We start from the raw sequence: 20,033 nt of genomic DNA on the forward strand, positions 1-20,033 counted from the left end.
CATCTTTGCCCAGTGTAAGCATTCATACACCGTCAATGGCAGGAACTGCAGCTGCACTCCCCTGGATCCCTGTCCTGCACCTTGTTTATTCAGGAGTTTCCAACGTTTTCGAATGTCTCATTCTTGAACCACACACCAACACATTGATTGCAACGCAGCTCAAAAGTAAGCACTTTTTGTTTATTTACTCCAATGTATACAGCACACAGAGCGAAAGGACAAGAACAACAACAAACCCTATGTGTGTGCTTCCCCCTCTCCATCACAGCTGCATTTCATCATGTCACCCACCCTAGAGTCACCGTCTCTGGCTTGGGAACGTAGCTCTGCTCCCAGCATGCTCCCCATTTGCCTGTCAGTTCAGCATCATGAGTGCTGAGTAACCCTCCTTCTTCCTTACAGCAGCATCTTTAAGGATTTAATATTCTGTTTGAGGCTGTGGGAGGAGTAAGCAATTTTCTGTCTGGCTTATTAGTTAGGTAAGGAATACCGCCCAATAAATACATTCTGTAGTATTTCCTTTAGTCCTCTTATCCATACAATTGTTCTGCCTTTTTTTTTTTTTTTAAAGACTTTTTTGTTTAACTTTACGTATTCAGGCAAGTGGCTATAATGCAAATAACCTGAGAGCCAGCATTATTTATAACGTTACTGCACATAACACCCTCATTCTCCCCACCACCCTTTTACTCTATAAAAATACACAAGAGTAAACAGGCACTCCATAAAAAGAAACCCTGGCATCCAGTGTTAAAGCTGAACAGCTAAGAACTTAGCAGCAGCAAATATAACCTCACCTCCTTGTGAATAATGCTTTGCTATTTAGTCTGGTTACAAGATGACGCACTGTACTGCAAATACTATGCTGTGGTATCAGCTTTTCTCTACAGTCTTCAATACAAGGCTAGAAGATTATGTATGTGGAGGCCAAACAACCCATTTGAAGGACTGAAAGAAAGCAAATATGTTTGTAAATTGACAGTGTTATTAAAAAAAAATACACAAATCCAAATGAAAATGCTGAAGCACAAGATTCATCACATTCACAGCATAATGTGAAAAAAATGATATATATTTCAAAAGGCAGGATGTCACTGCACATGAAAGAAAAGAGAGAAAAAAAAGCAATTACTTTAGCTGAACACTTTTGCCCAACTTTCTGCCCAGACCCTGTGAGTGGAGAAGGTTCACATCAGTTGTCTTCACAGTTTCTTTGGAGATACTGACAAAGGGGTAAGTTTGACTTAAATAGAAACATTGAATACTCAAGTCTCCTGCTCACCACAGATGAGGCATATCCCTAGTTAACACCATGGGCTTCATCTTTGTGGAGACTTAGAATATTTTCAGAGCGCTTGGCCAAACGTCCCAACAACCCTGCCACCAGGCTGAGAAGTGAAGAGGCACCCATCTGCTTGTTTTGTGTTGTCTCATGAAGAAAATCTTTAGAAGAATTTTACAGGGAAGCTTTTAGAGAAAATAAAAATATTTATTTTTTTTTGTCTACTGAGGATTTCTGGGTTCACACTGACATTTGACTGAGCGGTTACTTAGCATGCTGTACATCATATTTCACTTACAACAACAGTGGATACAGTAAAGTTCCGTTTTTCTCCAGAAGATGACAATAGGGTGTATTTTTCACAGAAAGTTACATTTTCAAGGTTTTTGGTTGGGTTTTTTGGGGTTTTTTTTTAAAGGCTCAAATGAGGGAAAATGTGTTTGGAAGGAAGGATCTATGGTGAGAGTGACACTGAGTATGGAAGTACAAAATGTGTTTCTATGATACGTTAAATATCCTACCATGGTCAAACAGATACACACAATAACATTTACATGTGCAAAGGATCCACAACCATAGGTCTGCCACCACCTCTAGAATTCCCTTCAGCAGCAGATTGCATAGTCATTGACAGGCACCTGTAAGACAGAAGAAAAAAGAAAAAGTGTTAGCAGAGACACTTCTCCCATCCGAAGCCTGCTGCTCAACAGAATTTGCAAAAGTCTTCAATGTATATCAAGGATGACTGATTAATCTTCCTATCCAGCACTGCTCTATGATCAGCAGATGAATGAGATCTGATTTATCTGTGACCTAGGTGTACAGCAGGGGCAGCAGGGCTATCCATGAAGAACACCCATCAGTACCCAAACCTATAAGATCGATAAGTGAAGCAGCATCACACTTGTCACTCATATTCAGCAAGGCCATCCTCCATTTGGTGCACAAAGTGGGTGTTTCTACCCACCTATGCAGAGGTACTGAAAGGACGTAGCATTACATTTTGGGATTATGTTACTCATGTTGTTAACGGCACGCTGGAGAAAGGTAAGACAGCGAGCGTGCATTTGTAATACACCGCCTAGCTCCAAAAGGAGCAGTAAAACGTTTTAAACTGACACAACAGCAAAAACAATTAAGGAAACTCCTTTAGTTCAGAGCTACCTGGGGCAAGCACATGAACTGGCATACAAGCTGCCTGGAGGCCCTGGAGAGCAGCTGCTGAATTAGCAAGGACTGGAACAACTAATTGGTGATTGTTTATCAAATAATACACTAGCAATTCCACTGTACTCTAAGGGGGAGGGAAGAATAAAGCTATTTCAGGTGCCACCACTGTGAACTTAGCATATTGCTGAAATACACAAGACATATTCTTCAACTCTTTTAAGTGTCCATATGCAGACTAGACAGAGGCTGGCAGGAGGCACATTTATAAGTACATTTATTTCAAGTGCCTCTGCTACTTCAAAGGATTTAAACATAAACAGTTGTCTAAAAAATATATAGATGTGTATTGGAGAGGAGAAGGAGGAGAATTTATCACTTTTGAGGTGGGAGGAAGGGATAGGGATGGCAAATACAGTGCTAATTAATATAAAGCTTTCTCCTTCCTTGCTGCCCCCTTGTCCCCAAACACAAAATCAAAAGCATACTCTGCTCCGCTCTCCCAATACACTTGGCACGTACCTCCTGCCTCCCCCACTCTCTCTCCCTCTCTCCCCCTCCCTGGCCCTCCATAAAGGGGCATGAAATGAGAAATTTTAGCAAGGTTTCTTTACAGAAGAGAGGCTTGGCTTCAAGCCCAGTATACAGATGTGGGAGGGAGTCTTCAAAGAGAGGCTTCCTCAGCGCTGTCCAAGAACGTGGTACTTCTCACGGTCTGGAAGCAAGGCTTCCTGGGACTCACTGTCTCAAGCCCCACCAGTACTACACAGTCCCTCAAAGACAATAAATGCCAAAGGAGGAAAAAATATCTGCATGATGTTGTCTTGAATTTTTCTCAGCTTGAACTTTAGGCAAAAAGTGACCGCATGTTGACGGGGATGGTTAAAAAAAACAAAAACAATCAAGAACAATTCTCAAAAAACTTCTGGCATCCCAGGATTTGGTATTTCTTTTTTACATACCACATCCAGTCGTATGAATTAGCCAATTTATACTGAGGACTATTTGTTGTCTTTAGCTTCAGACAGATTATTTCTTTTCAGCAAGTCCTTGTAGATTCTTGTAATGGTTTATTGGTATAGTTATACAAGCGCAGACAATTTAGCAAAAAAGCCTTTTGCAGGAACAGTTTTACAACATTTCCATGAACAAATTAAGTTGCCCAAGAAAAAAAATCCTTTTCTTTCCCCTGGTGTAACTTCATATATACTAGGGCTTTTGCTAGCATAGCAATGATGACAAAAATATAATAAATCCCTTCCTGACACAGCTGTGCCAGCAAGACTAAAGCCTTCATCTCAATGAGATTGAACTACTTCATATTTCAGCAACATTTATATTACGAGCTTTTCCCCTCACAGCACAGTGTATCCTCCCCAGTTGCCTGGCTTTGTGTTGTTTCCTGCCCACAGCCTGGTAACCGTGGGTCTGCTAGGCAGTCTTTACAGTATCAAGTATGCAACTGTATGCTCACTAAGACCATTTAAAAGGTGTTTATTAGATATAGTTTAAAAAATTTTTCTCTCCATCATGCAGACAGATGTTCCACAATTTGTGATGGGCCCTCAGCCCCAGCTTACAGCCAGCTCTAACCAATTCCTTGGTATTGTGGTAGTAAACACTGTCCCACATGGTTGCAATGTATGTTTGCTTTAGTTATGTCTTTCCCTCCTGTTTTAAAATGTACAACATAAATCAAATGCATCTAGTTTCCACAGCTGTACTTCCACTTCGAACATATCAGGAGGTAAACAAAACAGACAGCTCTTAACTGACTCTCTTCTGTAATTAAAAGGGAATTTCTTACCATGCCCAATGAAATCCAGAACGTTTCAGTGCAGATGCCTAAAAAAGAGAAAAGAGTCTTTAAAAGACAATCTTTTGCTCAATGAAAGTTTAACTCTGAAAAACTATTGCCAGCATAATTCTATAGGTTGAGTTAAATAAATAAATACTTATCTGATTAATTGTTGCCTGGAATCCATTTGTGCTTGTATCTCTTGAGTTAGAGGCCATATTAAAAAATGTGCACAGGAGATTTGAAATATGAGGACAACCTAAAGCTTGATTCTAAGAAGGCTCAATGCACCAGTACTTCCCCATGGCGTGGGTGAGACAGGTTTAATCATCAGGTGTGACAGAGAGCAGTCTGTTGCAATCCAACATTATTTGGAGAGCCAACTAGAAAGCAACGTATTTAGCACATACACTGCACACATTACAATACCCTCAAAGAAAAGGAAATCATGTGTTTCGATATGTAGATTTTATTCATGTCAGCTGCATTTCAGTCTCTCTGAAAAGCCAGTTCCTGGGTACAAAGATGTTCACAATTTGGAGATTATAGTCAGATGTCAACATCACTGTTATTCACATGTGGGTGATATACTAACATACTCTGTATAACTATTAAGACAAAAAGACCCTCCAAAAGTATTAAAAGATCCTTGCAAATCAGGATTTCACCCAATATACATTTTTGTTCATCTCAGCCTTTTCTTTTTCTAAATTTTTCTGCCTCTTTCTTCTGCAAGGACACTCACATAAATCCTTCCACAAAAGCTCAAATGGGTTTTTAGGGGCAGGAGCTTCTTTTGTCATGTGTTTAAACAACACCCTGGAACAAGGTAGGTGTAATTACGTGGGAATAGGCAGATAGGATTGGCTCAGAGACTGAGGAAGTCAAGCATTCTATCAAGCTCACAACTTACACTTTTTCCTCCTCAGGCAAGTGCAAACATCAGCACACCCCTCAGTTCCAGCCTCCCAACCCCTGGGCCTCCCCAGCCCTTGGCAATCTCTAGCAAGGCGATTCCCTGAACCAGAACTGCATTTCTGCAGACAACAGCCCCTGGGAGAGTTTTCTTTAAGTGGTATGTCCAAACGCCACTGTCAGCATGGGAACTTTTGGCATCTACAATATCCCACGGCAAGTTGACAGCTATAGGAAGTCCTTTTTGGTAGTTTTAAAATTGTCACCTAACCATTCACTTGAGGCTGCTTGGCTTCCATAGTATGGGAGAGCGAATAGTCATTTTCTATTTGCTTTCTCCATGCCACTTGAGAGTTGACAGACCTTTGTTTTCTTCCTGCTCAGAAAGAAGGTTGAAAAATCCCAAGTGTTCAGTGGTTTTCCATATGGGAGTCACTCCACATCTTTTATCAGTATTTCCCCTACCTCCTCCCCTTCTCTTGCATCCTTTCTCAAATGAGGGAGCAAGGATGCAATATTCAAGTGTGCCATGCATTTATACTACACTATAAAGATCTTCCTTTTTGTTCACCATTCCTTTACCAATAATTCCTAGTATTCAGGGTGGTTTTTTCTTTTCTCATTCCTACTGCACATTCAGCAGGCTTTTTCATACAATTATTATAACCCAAGGTTTATTCCCGAGAGAGAATTTAGATTCCATTGCTGTGTATTTTGATTTAGAATTGTTTCTCCTCCTCTGCACTATTTTATATTTATCAACATTGAATTTCAACTGCCAGATTGCCCTTCAGTCACTCTGTGGTCCTCTAGTACATCCTCACCTCAGCTACACTGCCTGACTTAGTATCATCACAAGGATTCGTTGTCTTATTCTCCATCTCGTTCAGGACTATGCTGAAGAGCACCAGACTCACTAGAGAGACATCACTGGTTGCTCCATCCCTTTTCTAAAAGCAAGCCACTTTTTCCCTGACCTTTATTTCCTAAACTGAAATTATTATTAATCCATGTAAGGACCTTGCCCCCTATCCCATGGCAGCTCGATTTCATAAAAAGTTTTTGAAGAGGCATACATTTAAAAAAAACCCAAAACTTTAGAAAATTGTTTATTTTATTATAACAAAAGCACAAACATTCTGATGCTCAAAAAATCTCTGCTACTGTCCAATCCTTCTTTAAAGCAACTCTTACCCTTCACATACCAAGCTTTTAGGTTCTTCTCAAAGTAACAGCACATTATCTACCCCCTGGAACAACTTCTGCCAAACCACAGGAGCTATCCCCTCTGTGGGGAACGTGTTCCTTGCCTTTGAAGACAGCTTTTCTTACCATGCTTTCTTTAATCACAGTGAACTGCTAAATTGGAGGGCACCTTCCAGTCCATTGGGATTACCAGCAGTTATGGGCTGCAAATGCCCCATTACTTCCAGGGCCATTAAGCCAAGGTATGTAGTAGGAGACACCAGTTCTGCAGATCTGTCCTGTAGAGTCCATCTGGAAAGACTTTTTTCCTGTTATTTTAGAAAAGCTGTAGCTCTTCTCTCCCATTCTCAGCCTTCTTGTACACATGCAGAGGTTGAACAATGGTGCATATTCTTAATTGACTGAGCTATATTTTCAATGACATGTTTACACAAACCCTCTGGTTTTGCATGTCATTCAAGCAACGTAATGCCACATATGGTTTCCCAGTGTTCAAGAGCAGCTCAAAAGTCCCAATTTAGACTCTGAGGCCCACCAAATAAAACGGAATGTGACGCATTTGTTCCCAGATCTAGCTCAGCAAATGTGGGCTAGAGAAAAACATCAACCCTCGTTACTTCATATTACAGTCGATGAGTAAGTATAATCTTCCAAATAAAAACAATTGGCTTGAATATAATGCCAATAACCCTTCAGGGACTAGAGCTGGTGAGTACCACTGAGAATAATACAGGAGGCAATTCTTACTGCATGCATGCACTTTAACTACAGAAACCCAATATGAGAATTTTAATTCAATTTGGATAAAGCTGGCTAGCCTGAATCAGCAAACAAAATGCACAGGTATGGCAAAGTACAAAACCAAAAGAACTGCAAATTTCAGACAGCAATCCAGCCTCAGCCAAGCACAACTCCAGGATTGCCAGTACAACCAGTGGGGCTATGACTGTGCTACTGCCTGGAGCTTCTTTAGGAACAGGACCTCAACCATGTTAAGCACGGGCCCATGGCACACACCAGCCCTGACGTGGTTGTACGGTCCTCGCAGTGCAGTGCTGTGGATGGAAGGGTGTCTGCTCAGGCCCTGCATGGCCCTTTACCAAGGCACTGCACCAAAAGCAGTAAATGATTCCTCCTAAACAACAGAGTCAAAAAAGTAACACTTCAAGAAAACAGGTATTGGTAAGATTCTGATTCTGCCTTCTCCAGCAGAGCTCTGCCCACTGCAGCCTTACAGCACAGAAGTAGCTGGTCCTTTCTCTTCCTGAGAGACTACTCCAGTGACCAGTCAACACCAGTGTTAAAGGATGCACTTGTTCATTACACACACCCTCTCTAGATTTCCCCAGGGCACCTAGCAGAAACCCCAATCTTCCCTTTTCAAGGACATAAACTCTGTGAGAAGAGAGTAGTCGACCCCCTGCCAGCCTGGCCAGGACCGCACCTCCTGCAGCACACATGGCTTCCCTAGGATGTAGTGCAGCAGGTAGCAGGGAGTGGATTCAGCCCAGCTCATTCACTGTTTAAAAATTAATGGCAAATGCAGCCTCTCTAGCTGCAGATAAGTCACCCTGGAGACCTCTGAAAACTAATGTCAGCCCTCCAACTCCGTTCCTATTACAGTGTTAATCTTAGAGGTTCATCCACACACCGGTAAATGCTTAAAGTGGCCTGTTAGGTCTACCAAAGGACTGATTTTCACTCAGATCACATACACAGGAAGGTAAATGCAACATACCAATACACACATTCCACTATCAAAGAACAACTCAGAAGTGTGAAATTTTTAATATCACATACTTATTTACTGACGCCTGCCTTAGTAGGCATATATAACCTAATACTGTATTTTACTGATATTGCAGATGGTATAACCAATCTCCTAAACTCTCTACACTCTCAAAGGATTAGTATGATGTGTAGAGCAGTTTTAGCTTACAAAGCACTACTTTAGTGTGTAGGTTTATTGATTTAACTTAGAAATTCTGCTATATAGTGTAGTTTTACTGATTTACCTTTCACAGTAGCATAAGAATATCTTTTCTCCCCTAAAAACTTTGACACACTTCATTATCCAGTACAAAATATTGCTCCTGGTAGGATTTCAGGGGAGGCACTCAGTAATCAAAATTACGGACCTTTTGAAAAATTCTCTGTTGCAGGGTTCCTCCCTTCTTACTCATGTCTTTTTTACCAAATAAAACTAGCATACCCTTTCCAGAAAATTCTCAAAGAAGCACCCACAGTTACATATATCAGCATAACCCCTCCCCTCTTCCAGCCTCAAGCCTTTGAGTCAGATCGGGTTAGATACAGGGCAGATACTGACACAGAGGGAAGAGTTTTCTCCCCACCTGGAATACTTCCCAAACGTGTTGATCAATTTTCCTTCTTCTCAGCCATAGTAGTCATTTAAGCCTCTAGTCTCCTCTCATCTTGAATGCTGCAGGAATCTCCCATGTGCCATCCCAGTTCCAGCACATATGGAAAGCTGCAGCTGAATACTGCACACAAATGACAGCAGTAAGATAATCCTGTGACATTGCTAAAAGCTTATTTTGAAAATGCATTTTAAAAACAAGACCAAACCCCAGAATCACTGCCAATGGCATAGTTTTCTAGCCTTTCTTCATAATCAACTGTCTCTGCAGCCATGCAACTCTTAACTCCTACCTTCTGCCCTGCACCACTCCTGTTTCCTCACTGTTCATGCAAGCATATTATCCCCTGTTAACTATTCTATAGGTTTAAATGCTCCTTTATTCTGCTGTGTTTATCAGTTGTCCCGTCCCCTCCTGGCCTCTATTTTTAATTTCTCTCCTATTAAATGTGATAGGGAAAGAATTTAAATTTTACCTTGTGATGACTTTATGTGGCACAAGCCATGATCAAAAAGAAGTCTAATGTCAATAGCTATACTTTCCCCCCTTTTTTCTTTACATATGTAGAGTTACATAGAAGTTAAATCTATCAAAAAGCACTGTATCTTGAAGTATACCAACTCACCATATTTTTGTACGTTCAATGAATTATAGTCTTTAACTGTTTTAATCCATAACCTACATATGAGCCCATTGCCAATAGCCAGCGATATGACAACATGAGACTGTAGTAAGGGCTTAGACTTGCATATCAGTTGTTGCACATCTGTTGATTCACATCAACCGGCCACAAGTATTTTTTTTGGCCTGTGGCAAATGCAGGATAATTCACATCAGCTTAAAAAAAAAAAAAAGAGTTTTGCCCCAGGGAAAGAATGCCATATGGTTCTATCCCACTCCAACACCACAAGGAAAGAGTCAGTAACAAGTATAAGAATTACACAAAGGAATTACTTTAGTCTCAGGTATTTTGCTTTGTTTTACAGTGTTTCCACACCTTCATACTTTGAGATAATATTATCATAGTATCTGGACACTCCCAAACTCTCAATGTGCTAAAAAATATATTTAAGTTTATATCTAACCCCCTATTCTGCTAAGGTAAATAAAGCAGTGATTTCAAAAGGTACACAGATCACAGACAAACTGGTCTAGCGACCAAAACCTCCTCTCTCACACAGTGATAAATTGTGCCATTCCAGCAGCTATTTAGACCTCACTGCCTGAACTCACACTGACCCGAAACATACCCATTCCTTCATTACCCCAAGCTTTGTGCCACATGCAGCATCAAACAACTTATCTTCTTCCTGCTTAAAACACCTCCAGCAATAGTTCTCTTTACAAAGAAAGGAAAAAAAAAAAAAAAAAGGCAGATTATTTAAAATGGACTGATGTTTATAAAGTTAAAACAAAACAGAACGGCACATCCAACTCTGTTCTGTATTTTTCAGCAGCACAACATCCTGCGGTGGCCTCAGCCAGCTGGGCTCTGTGACCCTCTGAGCGCTCCCTTGAGTGTCCTCCCATTTTATCAAGCAATGAACTCTCTGGCCCCAAAGCCAGCAAGAAGTTTGTCACTGACTTCAGCTGCGAACAGGAACTGGCTCAATCATAAGAAACATTGAGCTAAATAAAGCCGCAAGAAAAGGCACAGGCGGGAGGTGGGGTGTGTCAGCTTGTAGTACCATGGGGCACAGCTCTGCTTGTTACCAAGGTTACTTGATACTTCCCCACATAAAATTTCATTTTCCGTTGCCAATAACTGTGCAAAACTTTGACTCCCCTGGAGTGGGAATCTGGAGTGGAAATGCATTGAGTATGTGCTGCAGCCTGATTTGGATGGAGGAAAAGGTTTCTAGACATAATATCATAGGCAGTTTTGAGAAAGAGGTTACAGGGAAAGGTGTGGAGGGGAAAAGCTTTTTTCCAGGAAAGGCTCCCCACTATCTCCCTGCTTTGGGTCTGACAATAAATAAGACATATCAAAAATTTACCCTTTGTGTCAGGAATGTGTCTAAACAAAAACCTACCTGAATTTGGACAAGGTGTAAGTCCTCAAACAGAACAGAAAAGAAAGACTCCAGTTCAAACAGTTCAAAAACCGTCAATAAAGATGTATTCAATTTTTAGCTGTTTTAGCCAATGAGCTGCTTAGGCAATTTCAGCCATTCCCTCAAGGCTTCCAACCCAGCACGTCCGTTCCAGTCTGGGGCTGAGCAGGACCTTCCTTGGAATGGCAATTCCAGTGTGCTCCCAGATCCAGACCTCTGAAACAAAAGCATGATAACATCTTCCCCCATCAGTCTTTCCCCTGCCAACATCCCCTGTTTGGTCCACAGAACATGGAAGAGAGTTTTCAGAACCAAACACAGTAGGGACAAAAGTGCTGCGCTTGCAAAGTTTAGGGAGAAATAGAGGGGGACAAGTATGTAGGTGGGGAAATGTCTCTCTAAGCTCCTAATGACCAGCCTGGAGAGGCTGAAATAGGAATGGATGAGAAATGGGATCTGAAAGTCAAGGAGACCGAGATCATTCACAAATCTGGCACTGAAATTTGGCAAAGAAAACCGTGGCAAGGAGTCAATATGGTGTGGAAAAGTGGGCAAGACTCACAGCTCTGATGATCTTGGATGCAGAAGAAATGCTGAGTCTATGTCCAAGGGGTACCAATTGGCTGAGGTATCTTTGGAAAGGAGCTCAGGCCTGAGGTTCAGTGGGAACAAACCAATATGACAGAAAATATCAAAGTCAAAGCAGAGACAGATCAGAAAACCCATGATCGGGGGCTTTGTGTGGCTGAGCCAAAAATTGAGATTTGTGTCACATATCTGTGAAGTGAATCATAAAGCTGATTGATGCTCCTTCATGCCAGCCTCTGGAGAAGATGCTTGGTGGCCACCAGTTACTCCACTAGCCCAAGTGGCCCTGCTTGGTATGGTGGACAAGAAGAGCTGTCATCCGTCCAATGATTTACAGAGGTACATGTTTCACACTATATCATTAATTTGCTTTTTTTAAAAAGTGAGCTGGCAAGGAGCAACTTCTTCCCTTGTACCTCTCCCTGCTCCATTCATGTAGGTTTATTTTATGAAAGTACATTTGGTTACCTACAGCTGGACTCATCTCTATGGTACCTCACCCCATACTCATCTACCTTCCCTTGAAGCTCAAAGAGAGTTAGGAAACTATGTTGTCTTTCACTTGCTGGGAAATCTGAGTGTTGTTTTTTGCATAAAGTCCTTGCACTGCGGAGGAGCAAAAAAAGGGTTATTTTACATGTTTGAGAAATAGTTATGGCCATATTTAGCAGTACAGCCTCCTTCCCCACGAAGAGGTTTTTAAATCTAACATCCTAATACAAGATGATCACTTGCACACTAAGGTAAAAGCTGATCTGAACAGCCTCATTGACTGAGGATAGCATTCCTTCTCATGAACAGCACAGCCAGCACTGTTCTGGGATTTGTTCATGAATTTATTTAAAACATAGTGATTTCAAGTTTTGCAGGGCACTTTCCATCAGTTACTTAAGAAAATTTTGGTAAATAAAATCTGTAAGCATCATTACAGATGAGAAAAACAGAGCCCCTGGAGAGAAAAGTATTTGCTCCAGGTCCCCAGGCAACCCAGGAGGTGAGTTGGAAGAGAAGACACAGCCTCCTGCAGCACAAGCCACCTGTACGGGAACAAAAAACCCAGATCCAAGGTTATTTGATTCATTTTAACACTTGCTCTTCAGTAAAAGGGTTGAAACAGATCTTGATCACTGTCATAGTTCATGAATTTGCACAAAACCTTCCAGTTCAAAGCACAAAGTAAATCTGGCACCTCTGAAAGTGACCCTGCCCCACCTGTCGGTCTGAGAACTACCAGATGATTTGTTTCCTAGAAGGATCACTTCATTCAGATCCTGGTGCTATTTACTTCCCAGTGCTACACTGGTTGCATGGCTAACAAAGGGGAAGACGGTTCTTGCTAAACCTGTAGCATCTCAGAAGTTTGATCACTTCCAGGGAATCTTCTTGTGTTTCCACTAGTCCTCCTTCCCCCTTCAGATGCTGCTGCTTGGTATTTGCCATTCAGCACAGATGTGCTGTTTGTTGCGCAGGGTTTGAGCCAGCACAAGCCATTTAGCCTCATATTTTGAAGAAAATGTTGGAGTATCTTCTACAGAAGAACTAACATTGACTCATGTTAGGAAATGTCACTTGCGCGATGTGCTATTTTGCAAGACCACCATGGTTGCACTGCCTCACTCTGATCAACCACATTAATATTTGAATACTGGATGACAACAGTTGAAGATTAATTCCAGTAAGTTATTCATGCCTGGAGGTTCAGATTTCCAAGTAAAAGCATGTGGGCTAGACTATGGCATTTCACCACAGCCCCAAGGAAAGTGCAGTGGGAAGTCACCCAGCCCCAAGAGGGTCAGAATAGCTTGTACCTTTATAAAATAATCTCTCTTCCTGCTTCTCTGTATCCAGGACACTTCACCATAGGAAATGATATGCCAGGGGCCTTTCCTTGCTCCGACACAGCACTGCCAGACAGCATGTTTACAAAAGGGAGTGTGGACACACTCAGAAAACCTTGTATCCCTCTTGGAGAAAGATGCATCAGTTATTCACCCAGGGAAGCAAAGGCGGCCGTTCTCAAACAAGCCTTCCTTGCAAGACTATGTGTTTCTGTGACTGATCAAGTCAGGACCAGTTTGGCCCTCCACATTTACTTCAGTTCCGCACTCCTTACATAAGAGTCTTGAAGCCAAGAAGGACTTGAGAAAATGACAGTGTGAGAAGAGATACTGTCAAAACAAAAGCGTGAAGGCCTATGTGGTGAAGAGCCTCTTAAGAACGCTTTCTGCCACAAGGACAAACCGTTTTCCTTGGATTGGTACTGACACACATGGAGCATGAAACTGATGCCTGGGAGCACTACTGGAAAGCTAGGGCAGAGGGGTTTGGCGAGTCAGCACCTGACCCTCTGCAGAAGGAGAGTCAAGGAGTACCTGCTAATTCTCTCCTAGGGTTTGAGGAATATAAACAGCAGTGAGGTTACCTGAAATATTACAAATCTTTTCCTGAAACCACCATTATACACAAATTCTTCTTCCTCCATTTTTTTAAATGAGGAAGAAGTAGCCTACTTCTCAGAAGTGTGCAGCAACCCCAGCTCAACTACAGCGACATCTAAGGGTGTACCTTCAACGTGCAAAAAATCCACTGAAGACAAGACTAGAAGATAGTACTTGCTGATTCCCACTTTCCAAATGGAAGTTCAGAACTAGCAAGAGGAAAATCTCTCTACCATTACATGCAATACTACTAAATCACTATGCAGAAATCACCCAGATTTCCTTCCACTCTGTCAAGCCTTAAACACGAGAATCCAGCTATTAGTGCCTGGCTGTCTTGAAACCCCTGACATCTCCATATAACAAGTAACAGAAAATGAAAATGTTGAGTACATATTAATTGAGGTAAAGGGCTACTGACTGAATTCTTCAATATACTGAACACTAGTTTAACAACTGAACCTGTGTTTATGCTAGCCAGAAGTTCATACAGAAATCACCCTGAAACACGTGGCTTTCAGTTTCCAAACAAGGACAACTTATAATAAAGCAACTATTAAAAGTAGCTGCAAGTTGTCTACCGGTTGGTACTCAAAATCAGAAAGGTTTTTAAAATAACTAGTAAGAGTGTGAGAAGTTTTCTTAGGCTAAATATAAACAGTACAATCATTGACCTTTTAGGCTCTCTGGAAAAAAAATAAATCCACATTTAAAATCCTCTCCTTCTTCTCCCTTCTATGACCTGAGCAGAAACAGGAGACATTCACAATGATATATAGTAAAGTCAATTTTTTCCATTGCTTTGCAGTCACATATACCTCTGTAAAATGCATAGAAAAAAAACTGCCAGTGGAAAGACACAGAGTATTCCTGGTCGGTGCCTTTTATCCTGCGCTGTTTTACAGCAGCACGGGCATGAAACAGGTGCACTCCACTCTCACGGATCATTACAGAAGTCCAGGTCAACAAGATCAGGCTCCTTGTCTGAACTCTCAGTCGTGACCCTAACGCTGGGATTACTTCTTCCAGTCTCAGGACTCTCCATTTCCTCTCCCTTTCTGCTAAGGACACACTGAGCAGCAGCAGTCAAGGCAGAGACCTTCTTCTGGCTCCCTTGGGACTGAGGGGCCGGGGTCCTTGCTTACGTGATGCCAGGCTACTCAGCAGTGCCCAGCACCATGAAGATTTGTGGGGTTGTAGATACTCCCACCCCTGAAACACACAGCGCTACACTTACAAGAGATTGCTGGAAGTGATTCAGTGCTGCTGACTGTTGAGATTACAGGAATTTGTGTTTGCGTTGTGTCTGCTGGCTGCCACAACCACTCCAAAGATTTCCACTGGGTTTAAAAAGCACCCCTTTTACATCTATTAGCCAGCAGCTGAGGTTATTGCAGCAAATTATCCACGTTGCAACAACAGTTTTACGAACCTACAAGTTATTCAAGATCACCAACATGCCAAGGAAATGGGGGGGGGGGGGGGGGGGGCGCAGAAATTAAACCCCTGAAACGGAAAATTGTCTTCACCTCTTGGACGACCATTTTAAAAGCAGCAAGTTCAGGATCTGACCCTGAGAAACAGACAGCACCGAGACAACAGGTTTGCCCCAAATTCAATATGACTAATATTTACCAGAGGAGGAAAAAGGTTCAGAATATAGAGCAGGTCAAGTAAAAGGATTGTGCAAAATTGAGAACACCTGCAAGGTGGGGCACATATGGAAGATGTACTGACTATTAAACAGTAGACAGAAACAAAAAGGGGCTTGCATTATGGCTGGAGTAAAGAGCTGTCTACTGTCATGAGCTGGCATCTAAGACTGTGAAACCTGCTACAGCCGTGTTCCAAGGCAAACAGCATTAGGTGAGGCTGGGCGTAGTCCTCAGGTTTGCTGAGAAGAGCATGGGAACTTACTAGAGAGAGTCCAGTGCTTTCCAGTTTCCATCTCCTGCCTTCCCAGTTTTCAACCTATACCTCCCAGCAAGTAACATGTTTAGGTGTGAGCAAGCATAGTGTTGATAGTCATCCTGCTCCAGCTTCCTTCAGTCCAAAGTAAAGCAGGGCAGAGACATGGTCACTCAGCAGATTGTGAATAAAATACTAAAAAAAGGAAAAAAAAAAAGGAAAAAAAAAGATGTCTCTAAACTACAAGGGGAAAGGCAGTGAGCTAACTTAATGAGTTGGGGTTTTTTTCCCCCTAAAATTTTGCATAAGAATCATGCGGAGCTAATGAGATAGGGAAAAATCTGGAAGAACAGCTGAAAAGATCTGGTTTTACAGCCTTTCTTGCATAGTATTTCTTCTTAAAATAAAATTTGCTTTAATAAAATAAAATATAATTATATTATATGTTAGATATAATAAGCTAGTCGAAAAAAAATGTGCTAAACGTTTTCAAAAAGCTCTGTAATGGTGTCCTTTCAGAGACACTCCCCAGGGCCAGCTGGGACCTGGCTGTGACAATTCTGATGCTTGCAGAGGGGCTAGGAGCGGGGCAGACAGCAGCAACTCACTTGGGGTAGCTTTCAAGATTACTCACTTTTTTCTAAGTACCAATCTCACAAGAAAATTTAGTTCCATTCCTCTTTTACTGTTCCATACAGGGCTTCTCCCCTCTACCCCAAATGTGGTCCCCCAGCACATTTAGGTCCTGATCCTAGCTGCTTCTATGTGTACAAATGTCCCCTGATAGTCAATAAAGGCATGAATTAATAAATGGATAATTAGGTCTCAGTATTTTCATGATCCAATTCTACCCTGGCTCTTGCTGCATTAACCCATGCACAAATGGCCTTAAAGCGTAGGTGATTAACACTGCCTGAAAACAAACACAGTACTTCTGTACTTCACAGTGGTCGAGCATCTGAAGATGCAGCGTATCCTTTCACATTAACTGAGGCTCCTACTAATCAGAAGCCCAATGGAGCAGTACTATTGGAAATGCCACTTGATTAGTCTGTGACTCAAGGAGAAAAAGAAAAGCCTTATTTATTATTAAAGCAAAAATTCTCATTAAACTGTATCTTTCAGTAAACCTAGGACAAGCTGATCTCCACGGCTTTTTAGCTTGTTCTGTTACAGTCTTAAGCAGGACACCAATTACAGTGTTTCCCAAAACTGTTTGGAAAGAGCATGCAGAGCCTTTTTACCTCCTCCTCATTTTAGAATCATAGAACCATAGAATGGTTTGGGTTGGAAGGGACCTTAAAGATCACCCAGTTCCAACCCCCCTGCCATGGGCAGGGACACCTTCCACCAGACCAGGCTGCTCCAAGCCCCATCCAGCCTGGCCTGGAACACTTCCAGGGATGGGGCATCCACAGCTTCTCTGAGCAACCTGTTCCAGTGCCTCACCACTCTTGCAGTAAAGAATTTCTTTCTAATATCTAATGAAAGCCTACCCTCTCGTAGTTTAAAACCATTACCCCTTGTCCTATCACTACATGCCCTACTAAAAAGTCTGTCTCCATCTTTCTTATAAGCCGCCTGTCGATACTGGAGTCTCCTGTAAGGTCTCCCCAGAGCCTTCTCTGCAGACTGTACAACCCCAACTGTCTCAGTCTGTCTTCACAGCAGAGGTGCTCCAGCCCTCCGATCATCTTTGTGGCCCTCCTTTGGACTTGTTCCAACTGGTCTATGTCCTTTTTATGTTAGCAAGTACAGTAAAGATGGAGATATAAACATTTAGGGAAAAAGTGAACTAAAATTTTTCTGCTTCCCCAAATTCTTATAAAACTTCACTTTGTGGGCAGTTCAGCTTCCTTTCAGAGCTACTCTTAGAGATCTTCTTAGAACAGATACCAATATTCAAGATCTGGAAAATGAGAGGTCACATAATGCAAAGACTTCGGAAAATCAGAAATGCAGAGTTACTGAGAGATCAGCATGTTTGTCACTGATTCACAGGAGCTTAAAGCACATAAGATCAATTCCAAGTCCAGAATCCCAAAGAAATAAATCGGTTACCTACACAGATGAGAGAGGGGGAAGCAGTTTTCCCTGAAGCCACTCAGACTTACATCAACAGAACACAGTAACCTACTGTTTCCAACCCCTTCAGAATGTTAAAGGCAAAACGTAAATTGGCTGTGTTACACCACAACATAGTCTCAATAAATAAAATCAGCATCACAGTCCTATCCTACCCACAACTGGTCCAGCCTACCCCTTTGAATTCATTATTGAGCTGAGAAGCAAAATGTGAAGGTGTCCATTTGTTTGTCTTTGAAGTTAATTGGTGAGTCAGTATTCACCAGTAGGTGAGTACAAGAACACTTCTGTGCATGGTCCTAGTCCGTGATGTTCCAGCAAACTTTCTGCAGAAATCAGTGAGAGTTGTGTCTCTGTAAGAAACAGTTCAGCCAGGTACTGTGAGATTTACAGAGTACACCACCTATTTATTCTATTAAAAATAAATGAGCTCATTTACCTTTTAAATTTGTGGAACAAGCCACTCTCAACAGGGCAGTTTGCTAGAGTTACTGCAGATGTACAGAAGTTATCATTTTCATCATAAATGCACATTACAACAAAAATCTCATCAGAGAAACCAGAGAACCAACAGGCATATTAGAGAAACTGCCTGTCTGGGAGGTCCCTCCAGATATTCATGAACACAGTCTCTTCTTAACTTGCAGTGTGTTGTTGCATAGCTAAATACCACAAGAAGTCTCATTAGTCAGAATGGAAATAAGTACAGAAAATATTGTACTTTTCATTGACTCTTTGAAATTATTAACACCATACAGATGGAAATCATGGCACAATATTTAAAGCCATAAATAATTTAACTGAACAAGCTCAAATAAATACGTTACAATAACTACAGAATGTACTGATTCTCCTTTCTCCTATTCAGGGTTTCATTTCTTTGAATCTTGTAGTCCTTAAACTAAGAACCATCCTTAACTAGACCGGAGGATGGAAAGGCAAACTCCACTGTCTAGGTGCTGCAGTGCACCAAAATACCATTTCAAAATTCTTCTCTCTTAGCAAAGACTGCAATCAGGGCTGGGTCAAAGTCTGTTTAGAGGATGAGGACGTTGATTTTACTGCATGCCTTTTAGAGTCACTGTGATCTTAATATCGCTCATGAGAAATTCAGGTAATATTTGGCAAATAACTATGGTTCAGTAAAACAACCCAAACCCTTCAAATACTGGAAGACCCTGGAATATGGTCTTTGTAAGTTATGATTTCTACAGTGGCAATCACATATTTATGAGGTGCTAGTATTTACAACAGAGGGACAGTCCTCATTTTAAATTGCTGCTCTTAGGTAGGAAAGGAACGTTAACCCAGGACATTCATTTCTGAGGAGACAGACCTAATCATTACGTTAAAAGCTATTGTGAGGTAGAATTTTCCTCCCTATTTCTACCAGAGCTTGCATCACTTTATACAGAACAATCATGGAAGCCAAAATCAGAAAACTTCTAAAGTCACTCTCCCTCTCTTTCTGGCTCTACTATCATTAGCATTACTGTTTTCATGATGGAAGAGCTTCAGGATAATAGAGCATCCCAGAAGAACCTATAGCTCTGCAGTGAGAGCATTCCCAAAACAGGGGGAGAGATGGTTTTGCACGAACTGAAGAAGATCTGAGCTGAGGCCAAGCACAGTCCAGACCAGGTCTCTGGGATCTCCAGTGGTGGAGTGTAACAGGCACTATTTCCTTCTTTCTTCTCTCCCATCTGTGACTTCAATCCTTCGGTCTTCTTTCTACCTCAAGATGAAATGAGTTTCCTGAGTTTGTTACATGCAAGTTATTTCTGTAACACAAACTCATCTCCCAAAACCCTCCTCCCTGCCACCTCAAAAGAAGCAGAGGGCTAAACCAGCATTATTGACTTATTCAGCATTCATTATAAATGTGATGGCAGTCAGATCATTTTCAAGAAGCTGTGAATGGTAAAAAAGGAAAGGCTTGATGAAATATTTTCCTAGATTCAAATTTTTATATGTAAACAGAGTATGGATTTAGCAGTTCTACCCACGCAAACCTTCTAAGTACACTATTGTCAAAGGAAATCATCACCTCAAGTAAATATTTTTAAAATTATTTTATAGACTCTGGCTTAGAACTGGGGCACTTCAAGAAGGATACCTTGTAACCACATGCATATGCTGTTATCTTCTCTAGCCTCGCACAGAAATATGCCTTGTGGCAGAGAGGGAAGCCTGTAGCCTACAGAGCACCGA

The 20,033-nt window shown here is 41.6% G+C and overlaps 1 protein-coding gene and 1 long non-coding RNA gene across 6 annotated transcripts in view; both read right to left on the minus strand.

The window, feature by feature from the left end:
- RBMS3 (RNA binding motif single stranded interacting protein 3) overlaps window positions 1-20,033 on the minus strand; it is a 719,214-nt gene that overhangs the window by 672,840 nt on the left and 26,341 nt on the right. The window lies entirely within an intron of this gene.
- LOC114017722 (uncharacterized) lies at window positions 1,676-17,375 on the minus strand. Its single transcript, XR_003562949.2, has 2 exons — window positions 4,257-17,375; window positions 1,676-1,920 (listed from the first exon to the last, which is right to left on the minus strand). It is a non-coding gene; the product is annotated as an uncharacterized LOC114017722 (long non-coding RNA).

Source organism: Falco cherrug, chromosome 4, assembly GCF_023634085.1.
Source record: "Falco cherrug isolate bFalChe1 chromosome 4, bFalChe1.pri, whole genome shotgun sequence".
In the NCBI taxonomy this organism is placed as follows: domain Eukaryota; kingdom Metazoa; phylum Chordata; class Aves; order Falconiformes; family Falconidae; genus Falco; species Falco cherrug.